Genomic DNA, 16,479 nt, shown 5'->3' on the forward strand with positions numbered 1-16,479 from the left:
CAAATCCTGTATAGACTACATTTTTTCCTATATATACATACCTATGATAAAATTCAGTTTATAAATTAGGCATAGTAAAGAGATTAACAACACATAATAAAAAAGGACAATTATAATGATATATTGTAATAAAAGTTATGTGACTCTGGACTCTCTTTCTCAAAATATCTTACCGTCCTGCACTCACCCTTGTTGTAATGAGGTAAGATGACGAAGTGCCCCTGGGACGAGATGAAGGGAGGTGAGTGAGGCAGGCGTGTGGCTCAGCGTCAGTAGCCTGAGGATGTCAGGGGAGGGCCATCTGCTCCAGGACGGCAGAGGGTGGGATGGCAGATGAGGGACCACTGACCGTGTGTGTATTTGTAGTGGCCAGTGCAGACATGAAGACATGTCACGGAGAGTGAGCAGCGCCTACTTCCATTGGCCACTCAGGGACAATCTTCCTGAAGGTCGCCTTCCTTCCATGCTGACGCCTACAGGACAGGAACACCAGCCGGAAGGGAAGTCGTTCTCTTGTCCATAGAGCAGCTTATTCTGGCCCGGACGCTCAGCATCTCATGCGCATGCCCACATCTTCTTCCTGTTTTTGCTCTCCAAAGAGCCTTCTTTCTAAGAACTTCCCAATTAAATCCTGCCCGTAGGGTTAACCCTAAAACTCTCATCTGTAAAGCCTAAGTATATCCCAACTTCTCTCAGTGGCCGTTTAAGACTTGGATAGTATCATTTTATCCCAGTCATTCTTAAATCCACTTCTATCTCCTGCTTCCATTGCCCCCTGTGGTAATGAGTTTAATCAATGGGTTGCCTGTTAGGTTTCTGGGACCCATTTGGAGGGCGGTGGCGCTCTGAGTGGGCCTGGCCCCCCGACGGTAACGGGGAGGGAAGCGGCAGACATAAAGAATGCAGCGTAACGCATGGGGTGTGCGCCTCCCTCCCGCCTAGCACCGACGGGTGTGCGCCATGAGTTTCTGTGACAAACAAGTGTGTTTTGATCAATCTCGCCACTTCCTCCTGCCCCGTCCTGATCAGTCATCGTGAAAGTCTCTTGCACTTACTAAATTCATGAGGCCTGTCCCATGATTTTACGAATGTGAGTGACGGAAACAGAATCATCACTATTTCATTGTTTACTCCTGCTGACCACGAGGGGACGTGAGAGCGCCGAGAGGACTGCACGGGGTCCCCGCCCGAGACCTCACTGTAAGGATGGTTAAGATACAAAGAAGCTCATGATCACAGTGAAATAAGAAGAATAAATCTCTCCATCTTTTAATAGATACTAGCATAAATCACTACCTCAAAATGTTTTTTTTTCTTAAATGCTTTAGGGAGAAATTTAGGGAAAACTACTGAAGTAGACACATTTTGTGGGTATTTGCTTGATTCTTGAGACAGCCCTCTTCCTCTGAGATTCGACCTGCTTTGCATAAAAGACACATTTGTTTGATGCGGCCTGGCCACCCATGACCCCGAGGTGGGACCGGGGTGGACACTGACTTGCGTTCAGCCTGTCAGATCCCGTAAGAGATTTGAAGTTGGAGCCAAATGTGGGCTCTTGTCTGCTTCTGTCTGGAGGTGCAGGAGGGTCTCGAGCTCCAGAATTGCTGTGAGAAGGGGTCAAAGGAAGAACAGAGAGGGAAGCAGTGAGGAGGGACCCCCCATCCTGCAGAGCCTGTGGGTCCATTGTCCTGCGTGTCCGACAGGTTAGGAGGTCCTGAGGGCTTGTCCACACACACGCGCTGCAGAGAAGCATGTCGTTTGAATGGAAAGTGCTCTTTTCATAAGAGAGAACTCTTGCCAGAATCAAGGGTGCAACCTGTGGGTGCATGACGCTAATTTTCACCTGAAAGGTGGCTCGTAATTCCTACATGCTTTGCTTGGGTTTAATGTTTTCCTGTCTTCTAATGGACAGTAATTGAAATGGATTTATTATCTAAATTATTCCTTAGTTCAGGATATCACTTAGAAAAATGGGACCATAAAATGAGGTCTTCATGGTGAAAAGCAATCTGCAGGAGCCTGTGAGGATTATGGCAACATTCCTTCTGCCTGAATCTTCCCTGTGGAATACTAAGTAGTTTTTCAAATTTGGGAAATTTATTATATTATAAATTGGATTTAATATCTTTCTTTACCCAATTTAGAAAAAATTGTTGGGAGAAAATACGATTTTACAGGCAATTTCAGTCTTAGGTACTTTCACAAGAGAATAGACCCCCAGGAGCATCGGCCTGGACCATGGGCCCCGGGATTCTTTCCTATCAGGTCACACGTGGGTCCCCTTTTGGTTTGGGGCCACCAAGAGCTCCTTCACCCTCACACACCGTTCCCTGCCTCCACTCCCACGCCCGTGGGGGGACACCCGGGACATTGCTCACACTGAGTATTCCTCTGGAACATGGGTTAATCTTATTCTAGTTGTTCATTTAATATCTGATAAATGCCTGCAGTGTGTGTATTCAGCAGCCACAAATCCTAGGGACCTAAACGTTCAACGATGGAATCGCTTGTTTCTAGGAGCCTTCTGTGTAGAAGACAAACCAGGGTCATTGTAAAATAGTTGCTATAGAGGAGATAGGTCCCCCGTGCAGCAGAGACAGCAGGGACGAGGGGCTCCCTGCTGCCTGGAGGGCGGGGTTGGCCTTGACAAAGAGGAAGCAGCATCACCAAACCCTGGAAACTGGGCGAGCTTACGAGGGGAGGCACGCTTGTGAATAAGGCACACAAACGCATGCGTGCATGGATGCGCACACACACTCATGCACATACACGCATGTGCACACACAGTGTGGGGTGGGGGGTACGCGTCATTGAGGACTTCTCCAAAGTGTGGTGTGAGAAAGACAGGGCTGGAGGCTGGGGAGCTGGGCTGGGCCATAACTGTCTTTCATGCCCCGAGAAGGGAGTACAGATTTCATCCTGCAGAGCCATAGAGATTCAGAATGTTTGTAGCCATGTAATTCAGGGGATTGCCAAGGTAAGTTCAGCTGGCTGTCTCCCGAGAAGTCGTGTGAGATGGTGTCATGATTTCCTGGGGTTCAGTATTGAACCATTTGAACTCAGCAAATCCCAGGACTAATTTATCCTAAATAAATTCATGAAAATTTATTCAGAATGCTGCTTTATGAATTTCTGATGTGAAAGGTCAGAGGCCGATGAGTACTAGAAATGTGTACACAGCGAGTGTGTTTCTTATGTGGCCACACCTGTTGCTCGTAGTCAGAGGGGTGGTGAGCACAGACGCCAACAGGGCAAGTAGGTGAGGTGTGTCTTTGGGGGATCACATGCCTCCAACAGAGACCATCAGATCACTGGGGTGAGGACACCAGAAGTCCACCAGAAGGTACCTTAGGGGTACCTTTCCAGGAGGCCTGGAGTGCTCGAGGCTTTCTCTGCCCTGGACAGGGCTGTCCTGGGCTGAGCCAAAAGATATCTCCTAAGTTTTACGTGGATTTCATAGTCAACCAAACTTGTAGATTCCCGTTTTTCCTTTAGAGTGTTAGTGTGTTCCATAAAGTTATAGTCAGACTCATTTAGCCGGAGTGGCACCTTCTCTCCTTCAGATAACCTCAGTCCTTCGACACCATCTGGGTGTTGTAGACCAAACGGTAAAGGATGACAGGAGCACCACTTTCCATTAGTCCAAAGGGCAGCATTCCCAGGAGGTACAGAGGTGAGACGGATCCAGCTGATGCCTGTTACTGGGTCTTCATTTCAATTGGTTACCGTTCTTCACGGGGAAGCCATTCCTGTGTGTGTGGGAGTAGTGCAAGGCCCTGCCACGTCCCTGCCTTCTCGCGGGACACACCTGCTCCCCACTCAGACCCGCTACCCTGTCTTTTAGAAGCCGACCGGCTCTTGCTTCCCTCCCCTGCCCAAGGTTTGTTGTAACAGAAGCCGGGGCTTGGCTTTCACTGGCTCTTTGCCTCCAAGAGAGAATCTAATTATTTTGACAATTTACCTCATTTAAGGACCCAAATTTAAAAATTATAAAAATGTTAAAATTCAACACACTTCTCTACCCAAGTCATGCTGATTCTATAGTTACCTGTTTATATTTTTACGCAAAACTTTCTAGATGGATCCTACACATAAATGGTATCACTTTTGTTTCTCTTTTTCAAGGAGGAAAAAGTCAGATTTTATAAGAAATGTCTTACTATCCAGCTGGTACCTTCTTAACTTTATTGTGAAGTTTTGATGGTCCTACACAGAACTTGAATGACCAATGAAACAGTTGCCGTAGCCTGCACTGAGGAATTCTGGAACACGTTTATGAAAAATCAAGTCTCTCTACTCTACATACTGGCATTTTGGCCCTTTAGGATAGCAATAGATAGAGAGATACAGATACATATGTAAGTTTTTCTATATATTGTTAGATTTGTTTTTTAAAATTATAGCAACTCTTGTTTCTACAAGCAGTGAATGGGATACCCTTTTCCCAAATCTTTGCCATCATAACTTGCAATTCCTTGATTTAGCATTTTAGACATTGTCTTTTCTGATTTCCTCGTATGAGTGACGACTATTTAATATCACCCATACCTCTCCTTTAGTATAATTATATTACTATTTTCACTTTAGTCAATAAATAGCATTTTTTTGGCATGAAGATATTTTACATTTTCATTTCAACTAGTATTTATGGTTTCTGCTTTGATGTCAGTCTTAGAAAGCCTTTCTTCCCTTGTAGATTACAGAAATAGTCATCTAATTATTTCTGTTTATGCTCTAATTTCCCCCCTTTCATCTGTACTCTAACTGTAATTTATTTTAATGTAAGATCTGAGATATAGGTTGGACATAATTTTTTCTAAATAGCAATACAGTTGTTCTAAGAACCATTTCTTACTAGGTCATCTTTACTACGGCGATTTAAAATGCCTCCTTTATAATATATTTAATTTCCACACATGCTGGGATATACTTTGGATTCCATTTTGTTCTGTTTGTGCATGTAATGATTTCTTTCACCTGTTCTAGACCATTATGATTACTGTTTACATGTTTTATTATCTGCTAGTACAAGTTTTCCTAATTCTGTCCGTAGATAGACTCCTCTATGAGTCCTCATCGATTTTGAAATAAAATTTTCAAATTTCTCAACTAATCTCATGATTCAGATGGAAACTAGGGTTATTAATTTAGGGAGAACTGACATTTTACAAAGCAGTCTTGGTGCACGTTGGGCCTTCTTACTCCCAGCCTGACACTGGAGAGCACCAGGGCTCGGGCAAGAGCCCATCCAGACGGGACGAGAGGCTCCCCGGGCCTTCGGTGCAGCGATTTGAGGCTCTCAGACTGAGAAAAGGGAATGACTTACTTGCTTAGAACTTGATTTGTCAACTTTTAAAAAATGTAATGTGGTTTTTAATGTTTTGTTGGCTTTATGAATTATAAACATCTCTGTGGCTGTGATTGCTTTTTATGCCGTCTTCTTGGCCTTCAAGCTTTTTACCAGTGAGCGTGGTGTCTGCTGAGCGTCCCCCCACAGTGGGTCCTGCTTGGAATTTGCAGGAGTTCCAACTCTATGGCTTGATGACGTCTTCCATTTGTTTTAGGACAGTGGGTCGTCATCTGTTGACGCAGTGCGTTTTCCATGCTGTGTGGGTGGCCCTTGTCCCTCTGGAGCCCTGTGTCCCGGGCCCCCTGCCCTTCCCTGTTCTCTCTGTCCTCTTTCTTGGCCGCAGGCTGGATACTGTCTACACACCTGCCTTCCACGCCATGAGGGTCTCCTTCCACTGAGTATCATCTGGTAAGCTTCTCCTAGGAGTTCGTAATTTCAGTTACTGTATTGTTCAGCTCTAAAATTTCCACTTGGTTCTTTTTTTTTTTTTTTTAGAGTTAAATCTTTATTTTGCAGTTGGGGAAACTCAAGAACAAAAAGGTAAAGCAACTCCTCCGAAATCACACAATTAGCCAGAATCAGAGCAAGACCAGAATCCAGTTCTTTTGCCTCGTAGTTCAGTGTTTCATATTCTCCGCCCACCCCCATCCCATGTTTGGCAAGGATAAGGCATCATGTAGCAGGCTGATAGTTTGTCTATTTAATATATAGTTAACTGTCAATTATCTCTGCTAAAAAGGAAGTCATGGCAAGTATAGTCCAAAACCATGGATTCATTTCAGTCATTTGAATTTAACATATATTTTAAGCTCATACCATTTAAAGAAAACAATTTGGTTCTTCTTAATAGATTTCCATTCTTTTTTTTTTTTTTTTAAAGATTTTATTTATTTATTTGACAGAGAGACAAAGCACAAGTAGGCAGACAGGCAGGCAGAGGGAAAGGGAGAAGCAGGCTCCCCGCGAAGCAGGGAGCCCGGTGTGGGGCTCGATCCCAGGACCCTGAGACCATGACCCGAGCCAAAGGCAGATGCTCAACGACTGAGCCACCCAGGCGCCCCTAGATTTCCGTTCCTGGTGAGAATATCCTTTCTGTCATCGTTTTCCCCATCATTTCCTTGTACATATTCATAACTGTTTTTAAGTTGCTTGTCTGATAATTTTAATCTTTGCTTCAAATATGGGTCTGTTTCTATTAGCTTGTGTTTCCTTGACTTTTGGTGAAACGGCTGTCTCTTTCCCTGCAAGGCGTTCCTCCCCCTTAGCGCTGCACACAGCGCGTGAGTAAGAGGAAAGCCTCTGATACGATCTTCTCCCAGACAGGGTCTATCCCTTCTTCTCTGGGCTCACGTGGGTGTGATGGCCTCTGTAGGCTGTGGGCTGGGCTCCCTCAGGGCCGGGCTGCGAGTCTCCTGTCTGCCGGTCCTTCCATGTGTTTCCGCTCAAAGCCAGCGGTGACACCCCAGGCCCTCTCCCCTGCCTGGCCTTGCCCCTAGTCCCGGATTTCTCAGCAACCACCTGCAAATTCACTGCTGTGTCCTGGGGCTTCCTGCCTTCAGGAGGAGGAAAGAACTAGCACCTGCGGTGACCAGCGGTCTCTTCCCTTCTTGCTGGGGCCCTGGTCCCTCACACCTCCAGCTGACCCCTCCATCCTGCTGGACCGCCAAAGCCCTAGCGGCTTGCTCTGCCCTTCAGGGATGCCTGCAGACGGTGCTTTGTTTAGGCCCACAGCCTTGCCCTGCACCAGAATTAGCAAATGCCTTGAAGGGAAAAGCTGCAGGGTGTGGGCTCACCCTCCGTGTGATTCCCTCTTCCCCACGGTCCTGTTCCCCAAGTCCCTGTTGCCCCAGTGGCTCACCAAGGCTTCGCCCCACACCCCGCGTCCCAGATGTTCTGTTTGTTCTTGGCAGGAACACTGGTTTGTCACAGGCTACCTTATCGTAGCTAGAGGGGAAGCCTGCTGTGGGTTCTGATTATCTTTTTGGCAGGGGCGGGGGGGGGGGGTTGGATTCAGTTAGAGAAGTTACTATTTTGTGTGTCATTTGAACAGCATGAATGATTGCCAATTTTATAAAATGATTTTTCTGAATCCATTGAGGGGATCACACAGCTTTTGTTCTTTAATCTGTTAATTTGATAGGTTACCTGATTAGATAATCTCATGCTGAACCATTTTACATTCTTAAGTGAAATCCTACTTTGTCCTGATACCTTATCTCTATACACTGTTGATTCGCTAATATTTTATTTGGAATTTTTGCATTTATGATCAAAAGGATGAGTGGTGTGTGACGGCTCTAGGGAGGTCATTCTCTGGCTTCGTTATGCATGTTTTGCTGGCCGTATGAAATGAGTCAGACACCTGCTTGGGCCTTGGCCTGTGTGAGCTTTCTCTGTTCCCTGCCTGAGACACTGGATCGGTCCTGGTGTGCCTGTTTCCAGACCTGACTTCCAGCGTTACACTGGTATGCTGCCCTGGGCTCATAGAGCTGTTTATCTCATTTTGAGCTTGATCATGTCCTTTTTGTTTGTTTTGTTTTCTTTGATTTTTGTCTGGTAGATTTTATCTGTCATGTTAAGTGCATGGGGCGGAGAGGGTTTGTCAAAAACGGACTCTATTATGACATCTTGACTAGAAGCCTCTGAAAGATATTTATTGGTTGTTGAATGTTTTCAACTTTTTATTTGGGAAATTTTCAAACACAGATGAAAGTTTTAAGACATCTGTAAGGGACACTGACATAAAAGGACACCTTCCTGTAATATTGGAAAGTAGATTTCAGGCTTTATGTTATGTAAATACCTCCAAGAGGGCCTTTTAGAGCTTTGAAAAAACCCACCTTTGAGGGATCACAGATATCATTTTGTAGCTCCCCCTCTTCTCCCTGATCATTATTATCCATAACTGTTTTCTGACTGCTCACAGATGGCAATCATAGCAAGGGGGACATTCCTAAAATCACAGCAAGGTCACCAGTCCCTCTGATTCCAGCTACTGTATACCATGTTTCTGTTTCCTTCCCTGGAGACTTTGTATTTTATTTATTTTTTCTCTTCAGCTAACAAATAAATATTTCAAATGGTTGAAATGTTTTACTAATGTGTTTTCTTAGGCCCGTATCGTATACTCTGACCTTAGTAGACCTTTCACGTCCACTCATGAAATGTGTTGGATATAGAATCACACGAACATGTAATTCACAAAAATATGCTTGGATAAAAATGCTGTAGTGTTGGGAAGGAAAAGATTACTTTAGTACCACAAATTAGAAATAATTTTACATTCAGATTATGTATTTTCAAGTTTCTCACGTTTAGGTTTTCATTCTAAAGTTATTTATAAAAGGAAGACTTTACATTTTTGGATTCAGGTTACATATCTATCTGCTTTATTATTCATTTGCATTTTGAACATATGTTTTGGAAGAGTAGTTGAGTGAAACTTGTATTTATATAGTGTGTATTTTTCTAGTCTTCTGTGTAATGAGAAGGAAGCATCTATGACTTTTGCCTGCACAGTGACCATCTGCAGACCTAGGTTCACAGGTGCTAGGAGCTTGCTGACCCAGATCAGTAACCCCGGTCCAACCTCAAGTCTTGTTCAGAGGTAGTCAGAACAAATACTTATTAACTTAAATTATACAAATGGGTTCCAGTAGCTGGGCTAGAGTGTCCCCTGTGTAGGGTGAATGGAAATGTGGATTGGGATTACTCTTTTTCAGTTAATTTTCCTCTTATGTGTTGGTGTGATAGATTGTGTTCTTGCCCTGTGTCTTCACTCCTCTCTCTAACACATGGCTCATCATGTGTATTTGTACTTCCCCCACTAAAAGGCTGATGTACCTCCCTGCCCTTGACTTTGGGTTCGTGTGACTTGCTTTGGCCAGTAGACAAGGTAGATATGATGGTGTGCAGTTATAAGCCAGCATTCGGAGACCTGTGTGTTTTGCTCACTCTCTTGCACCTGTCTTTGCTCTGGGAGCTCACCCAAGATGGCCTGCTATTCCCAGCAAGAAGAGCTGAGTTGCTGTAGCTGGACCCGTCCTATATCAGCTGACCTCCTAGCTCACCTTCGGATGTATGAGCCAAATACACGCTTACGTTGTGTTCCTGAAGTTTGTGGTTATTTGTTATGCAACATTATTGTGCCTGGAGGTAACCATGACTGGTGTCGATGGTCAAGGAAGTCTTGAGTCACACAAAATGTGGTACTTAACAATGACATATGCTTGCTTTCTTTTTTTTTTTTTGGACAGTGTTTGTATAAAAATAATCCAAGAACTATAAATATGGAAGTGTTCCTGTGGTCAGCCTCAGACTTAAAGCTTTTCTTGTACAGATGAGGAAGTAGCACAGTGAGTTAGTAACGGCCAGAGCCAGGGCTGGAAACCTGGCTTCTGGGCTGCTGGTCCAGTGCTCCTTCTGTTACCTCCAGACATACTTAAATAATGAAAAAAAGCGGTAAGAGCCCACATTTGTGTGCTGTATACGCTAAGTGAAAATTTAAAACAAACCCCCTGCTGGGGTTGGTCCATATACCAAGGCACTTGTGGCATTTTATAAGTTTTAGTACTTAAATGGTATCAAATTGGCTCTGTGCTGATTCATCAGTCCCCAGATTTTCACTGAGAAACGGCAGGCCTGCAGGAACTCATGTGTTCATAGGCACAAGATGTCACTCTTGTGCTTATTGTGCAGATAACATTCTTGTTGAAATTTTAATGCCTTTAATGGTTTGCCTTTTTAGCCCAGAGTGAACTAATCAGACAGCCCGTGCTGGGACATAAATCATAGCATATTCCTGGGGAACTGCAGGTGAAATGAATCAAGGAATTTCTTTTTCAATCAACTCTTCAATCATCCCTTTTAGTCATGTAGAAAATATGGTCCGTGCTGTATTTACAGTTTGGTGGTAAGGAGATGCTTAACATCACTGCAGGAGATTAAAAATGACAAGTTATATGGTGAAGAGTGTGAAAAGGTGTTTACGCTGACATGTAATATCTAGGTTGATCTACAACTCAGTAATAGATACCATAAATCTAATAGCAGGCCCATGGGATTGAACACTGGATGACTTAACATGGTGGGTCGGTGTGTTCACGTGGCACATACCCACGTGTAGGAAGATGACACTGACTAACCATTGGTTGGGTGTGAGCGTGGGTGGGCTGCTAGCATATACATGTCTTTTATCCCTCCCTCTACATTTAGCATTGCGGGATTTTATACATAGCGCGCGTTTATCCATTTACCTGTTTGGTCTCTACTTTCAAAGAATTCAAATACGTTTTCCTGATTTATGTAAAAGATGAATAAGCCAAAGAAAACAACATTTTTATTTTGCCTCTGATCCCAAACACGTTCCAGTTCTTTCGAGAGAATTGTAGATAGCAAATGTCTTTGGTTTTTATTTAAAAAATGAGACTTTTATATATTATGTAAAACATTCAGTGTAAAAACTTGACAGACACCAAGATTACTGAAATTATATGTAAAGTAAAAAAAAATGAGTTCATTCTGAGAAAAAGCTGAAGAGCTCTCTTATAAGCCTTGTGCTTTGGACTAGTAGGAGCTATACTTGCCCCATTTCTCTTCCAAACAAAACAAAAAAACCTGTGAAGCACAATCACCTTCACCTGTCCTTGTACATACCTACATACACGCATACCGATCACATTCTCTAGTTTTCCACCATGTTATAGGTTGATGGCTTCAAGCTGGGATGGAAATGGTTTTGTACCAGTCTATGCAAACTCTTTTGAACTCTTGCACCTGATACCAATAGGAAGTATTTATGAGATAATGACCCAGGTCAGTAGTAGGATTCCTGGCTATCAACAGCTTTTTGCAACTTTTGTTTATATTCAGTAAGTATTTATTGAATGCCTGTCATAGTTACAGCAAAATGACAGCTGCTATGTAGAATATAAAAGAAGCATAAACCATGGCTACTGTTCCAAGAAGATTTTAAACTATTTGGAAAGGCAGATAGATATATCTTATGCTAACTAAAACATGTTATAAGCAACATAACTGGCTTAACCCATGTAAAAAACAAAAATATTTTACCATAGTAAGATAATGACTATAAAAAACAGAAAGGATTTTTGCTCATAGCATGTTGTAATATTTTTAAATTCAATTTTAGAATAATACATAATGTAAGGCTTTCTGTGGCAGGGTAATTACTTCCGCAGCTTATCATTTTTGTCCTTTACAAGTTCTCCTCTGCCCAAAAATATTATTTATGATGACTAGAGTTGGTGAAATGACTGTAATACCAGGGCTGGCTTTCTGCATTCCTCTCTCTGGCTTACCTCCACGTCGGGGGATAGCAGGGCTCTGCCCAACACCCTTCTGGCCTGACACCGCCGGTGTAGGAGGAAGCACCCTCTGTGCTTCTGACTCTCTGCTTCATATAGCTACTGGAGTTTCAGGAAAGCCACTCTCAAGTATTCAGTGGACAGAGGGTGTTTCCCAATTCATTTCATAATCTGCTCTCACCTCTCTTTCTCATCTTTCTTATGATTTCTTCTCAGGTCTGGGAGTTGCAAGCTGGTCCTCAATGTCTCACCTTGTCCCATGTGTGCTATTATTCATCTACATTTCTGAAATATTTGTGATATAATTTCCGAATTTCCTGCGTGATACTTACTAGTGAAGCATTAGAGGAAATACCGTTAAAAACATGAAAAACAACAAATGCTTAGTATCCTATTATTATTTAATGATATTCTGATGCAAAAATGACATGATAATAAGGATCCATTTTTAAAATAGAGAAAAAAATCAATCATTATTTTAAGTGTTAGGACAAAACTCTAAAAGGAAGCAAGTTAAAAACAGTTGGATTCAATGAGTAGAGTTACTGGATATATAATAAATACACAAATGGCAAGGTTATTACTATATATGGGGATAAGTTGTGGATAATATAATGAAAAGCAAATTCTTATGGTAACAAATTTATGTACAATGTTTAAGAATACTATTAGATTTGTCTATCATTTCCTGACCAACTTACTGTACTTCTAGAGATCTTGCCTATCTCATCCACTGTTGTACATGTAGCTAGCCTACATTTCACATTATGCTGCTTTACTCTTCACACTGTACCACCTTCACACCCAAATGTGACTGACTGATTGGTCCAGGAGTGAAATTGCTAATCCAAACCAGCCACTGACTAGCCACCAACACAGCAGATTTTTCTTTCTTATGAATATGAGCTAAGAGACACAGAGACTATAGAGTTCATTGGTGAAGGCGGGGAGTGGGGACAGAAGTTAAATTCATTCAAGGATAGAAATGGGCCACGGCAAACCACAGCTATGTGTCAGCTAAAATTATGGAGAAAGAGAAACCATGAGTAAGTAGAGAAGTTGGTCTAAAGACAGAAGCAGAGGAATGGAGCAGATTCATGGAAACAGGAAACAGGAAATCATGTGGCTCCAGAGAGAGGGATGGAAAGAAGAGTCATGGCTCCTGACGATCCTGTTTCAGTCCCTGTGACATTCATCTATATTTTGTTTTTTTGCCTTTGAATTCCATGGGGTATATTCTAACAGAATCTCCTTTTTTGTGTTAGTTTGGTATTTTGTTTTTAGAAGCCAATGATTCCTAAAATAATAATTTTAAGAGGGAAAGTATAGAACCTATTTGAGGGAAACTATTGTTTATTTAATTGAGAGATAGAAACAAAGAGATAGAATAAATGGAGAAACATCTTCTGTTTATTCATGCAGACACTGAATACTTGGAGATGTCAGCCTTTTAAAAATGAATTGTTAGGGCTAAAATAATCAATGAAAATTGGATTGCAGTCCCTCTTTATTTTTTTGAATTGAGAAAATTATTTTAAAGTTCTGAATAAACCTAATAAGCAATAATACTATTATTAACAACATTTATTTAGAGATTGCTATGTGCCAGATTATTTCAATCTATTTTTAACTAGTTTCCATGAATTCAGAACAGAGTAACTATGAATAATTATGAAAGTTTTATTTTTTTAAAAGATTTTACTTATTTGTCAGAGAGAGAGGGTGAGCACAAGCAGGGGTAGTGGCAGGCAGAGGGACAAGCAGGCTCCCTGTTGAGCAAGGAGCCAGACTTGAGACTTGATCCCAGGATCCTGGGATCATGACCTGAGCCAAAGGCAGACCGACTGAGCTACCCAGGTGTCCCTAATTATGAAAGTTTTAAAAAGAAAGAGTGGTAAGGGGATACTGGCCCCACGAAGTATTAAAACATGCTAGAAAGTACTTAATTAACTGGTGTGATACCTGTTCAAGAAAGTAAATAAGTTGAAAATGTATTCATTTTGAATTTATATATATATTTTTATATACACAAGTATGTCATATATTCTATATGTAACAGCTACTAATTTTGATATTGTTTTAAAAGGTCCACTGAGATCCTGACTTTATAATCTCAAATAAGTTACATTTGGATGAAGTAAAAAGAGCAGAGCCATAGAAAATTGACAATGGTTATCAAAGCTTCCCCTCAAGTTTTCAGTTTCTTCAGCTGTTTTTTATGAGTTATACCTTCTAGACTCTCCACAATTCTGGCCTCACCAAAGAGCCCTTTCACCTATATGTTAATGACTTTAGACATTATCTCTTGAGCTGTTTTAAGTAGGTAAATATCTTTGAATTATTACCCTATTTGCAAAATGGAAAATGTTTTGGAGGTGGAAAGGCAGAAGGACCAGCTAGGAAGCTGTTATAGTCTAAGAAAGACAACAATGGCTCTGATTAATGTGGAGATCGTGAGCAAACAGAGGTGTTTAAGAGTTTATGATTGATGGGACGTGGGGTCTGGACAGTTGTGCTATTTGCTAAGATGGAACGGTGGGAGGAGCAGACTGCATGGAATTCATAAGTTCATTCTTCGGCTGAGGTGAAGTGCTGTGAAATACGGAAGTGGGGATGGGTGGGAGACCTTGAGACACATGTACTTGAATGGAACTCTTGAATGGAAATGCAGATTTTGGAGTTATTGGTTTATAGATAGTAACTGAGGCTGGGAGGCTGCATGGTGGTTGAGATGGTTAAAAAAAGCAGCCCACGGAGTTGGAACCTCCCTGACAGGTCCTTACCCTAGGAAGGTAAGAACTATCCTGGGGAACATGGTGGCAGAGGTGGAGGTGACCCTCGACGGCAGAGAGCGCCGCTTACCAAAGTTAATTTAGCTATGGCTCCTCTGAATGTTCAAGCAGTGGGCAACTGAAAGCATTGCTAAGCCCTGATATGGCACAAGTCCGTAAGGAGACTCTCCAGTTGATTTCCTGGGCTGCTTCTGTCCAGAAGGGCCAACAGTTTGTCCTCATGGTAATAATCCTGCCCTTTCCCACTCTGGGCTCTGCAGGCAGGGGGGGTCTTAGGCCCCCAAGAGTGAGAACAGCTAACTCTTAATTACATTGTAGGCCCAACTGCTGCCAAGTGCTCTGGACTCCTTGTGTCCAGGGACCGCAGACGAGAGTCATGGTCTTGGCAGGTGTGGCTGACCATGACCAGCGGAAGAAGCAGGGCTGCTGGTGCACAAAGGGGCAGGGGGAGTGTGTTTGCCTGTCAGGTGGTTCTCTTGGGACTGTCATGGTGTGCCCTTGTCTACCTGTGACCTGAGAAAAGATGAGGGTCCGGGTTGTACCACCAATAAGCCACCAAGACCCGAGGAAGTGATAGTCGAGAGGTGGAGATTTGGAATAAATACCGGAGGTTACTTCCTGGGGCCACTGGTGGTGGGTGACAGGGCTGTAAGTTATACTTCTAGCTCCTGTGGGAAGCCAAGCCCAGAGGAGCCACGGGAAGCTGCTTGCAAAAGCATGTAGAGAAGTGGGTCTGTGGTGCCCAGAGGGTGGGTCACGACCGCCATGGACCGCAGCAGCCCGGTCTGTCTGCACAGGATGCAGGCAGCTGACACACGGTGCACCCTGCACCTTCAGGTCTGTGCGCTGGGATGGAGGCGTGCCCTCCGGGGCAGCTCCCAGCCCCTGTGTGTGCCTGGTGTCGGTACTCAGGCCTGGCCACTTCTGCCCATCGTGAGGCTCCTCTATGGGCCGGGTCTGCCTGGGACTTGTGCGGGACGGGCAGAGACTCAGCCACGTGGTCTAGCGGCCTTCCTGTCTTCCTCTTTTCATCCCCTTTCCTTCCATGGGTGTTAGGCCGGTGACTTTCTGTGGGGACTGTCCCTGCTCCTGTTCCCTCTCCCCTTATCTTCTGTGGGGTGCCCTCCACTCAGTCTCCTGTACTTCCCACGCCCCTTTGGCATCTGCTTCATATAGGACCTGAGCTGACCCAGGGAGCTTTTGTCGGCTGTTTGGGGTCTCTGAGATGTCCTGAAACAGAGGACTTGCTTTGAGTGATACAGAGATATTAGGCGCACAAGTTTGAGGTCACATGTTGGGAAGATTTTGAATATTCCATTAAGAAAGGCAAATTTTATTTGAAAAGATACAGGGAACAGAGACCCTGTAAGAAACCACAGTAGAGGAAATCCCACTGAAGCGGAAAACGGGCTGAAAATTGGCGAGTGTCTTAAAGGGACCGGGCTCCACAGTGGGGTTGGTTGAAACCTGACGGGGGCTGGTTTAAGTCGTGAAGCCTGGCCGTAAGTTTTACAGAGAGGCCAAACCGATTTTACAGCCAAAGGGAGTTTTGGGCATCCTCTTAACTGTAAATATTTCCATCCCAATGTTGCCTCTTGTTATGGTCTGAATGTTTGTGTCCCCTCCCCCCACAAATTCTTCTGTTCAAGTCCTAACCCCAAGGTGATGGTGTTTGGAGGTGGGGCCTTTGGGAGGTGATCAAGTCATGGGGTGGAGCTTCATGAATGGGATCGGTGCTCTTATAAAAGGAACCCCAGAGCACCCCTCACCTGCCACCAACTGAGGACGCTGTGAGAACACTGTGAACCAGGGAGTGACCCCACCCCCTGCCCCTGACCTTGGACCTGAGCCTCCAGAACTGTGGGAAATGTGTCTGTTGTTTGGAAGTCATCAGCAGGCTAAGACAGCTTTACTTTTGGTTTCTACTCCAGGAAGTTACAAGTGTTCATCCACTTTTGACTTTGTCTAGTTCTTGAGTTTTAATGTTGTGGGTAGGGCCAGGATAGTGTCT

Source organism: Leptonychotes weddellii, chromosome 12 (genome assembly GCF_054177405.1).
Source record: "Leptonychotes weddellii isolate Sample4059 chromosome 12, ASM5417740v2, whole genome shotgun sequence".
NCBI lineage: Eukaryota > Metazoa > Chordata > Mammalia > Carnivora > Phocidae > Leptonychotes > Leptonychotes weddellii.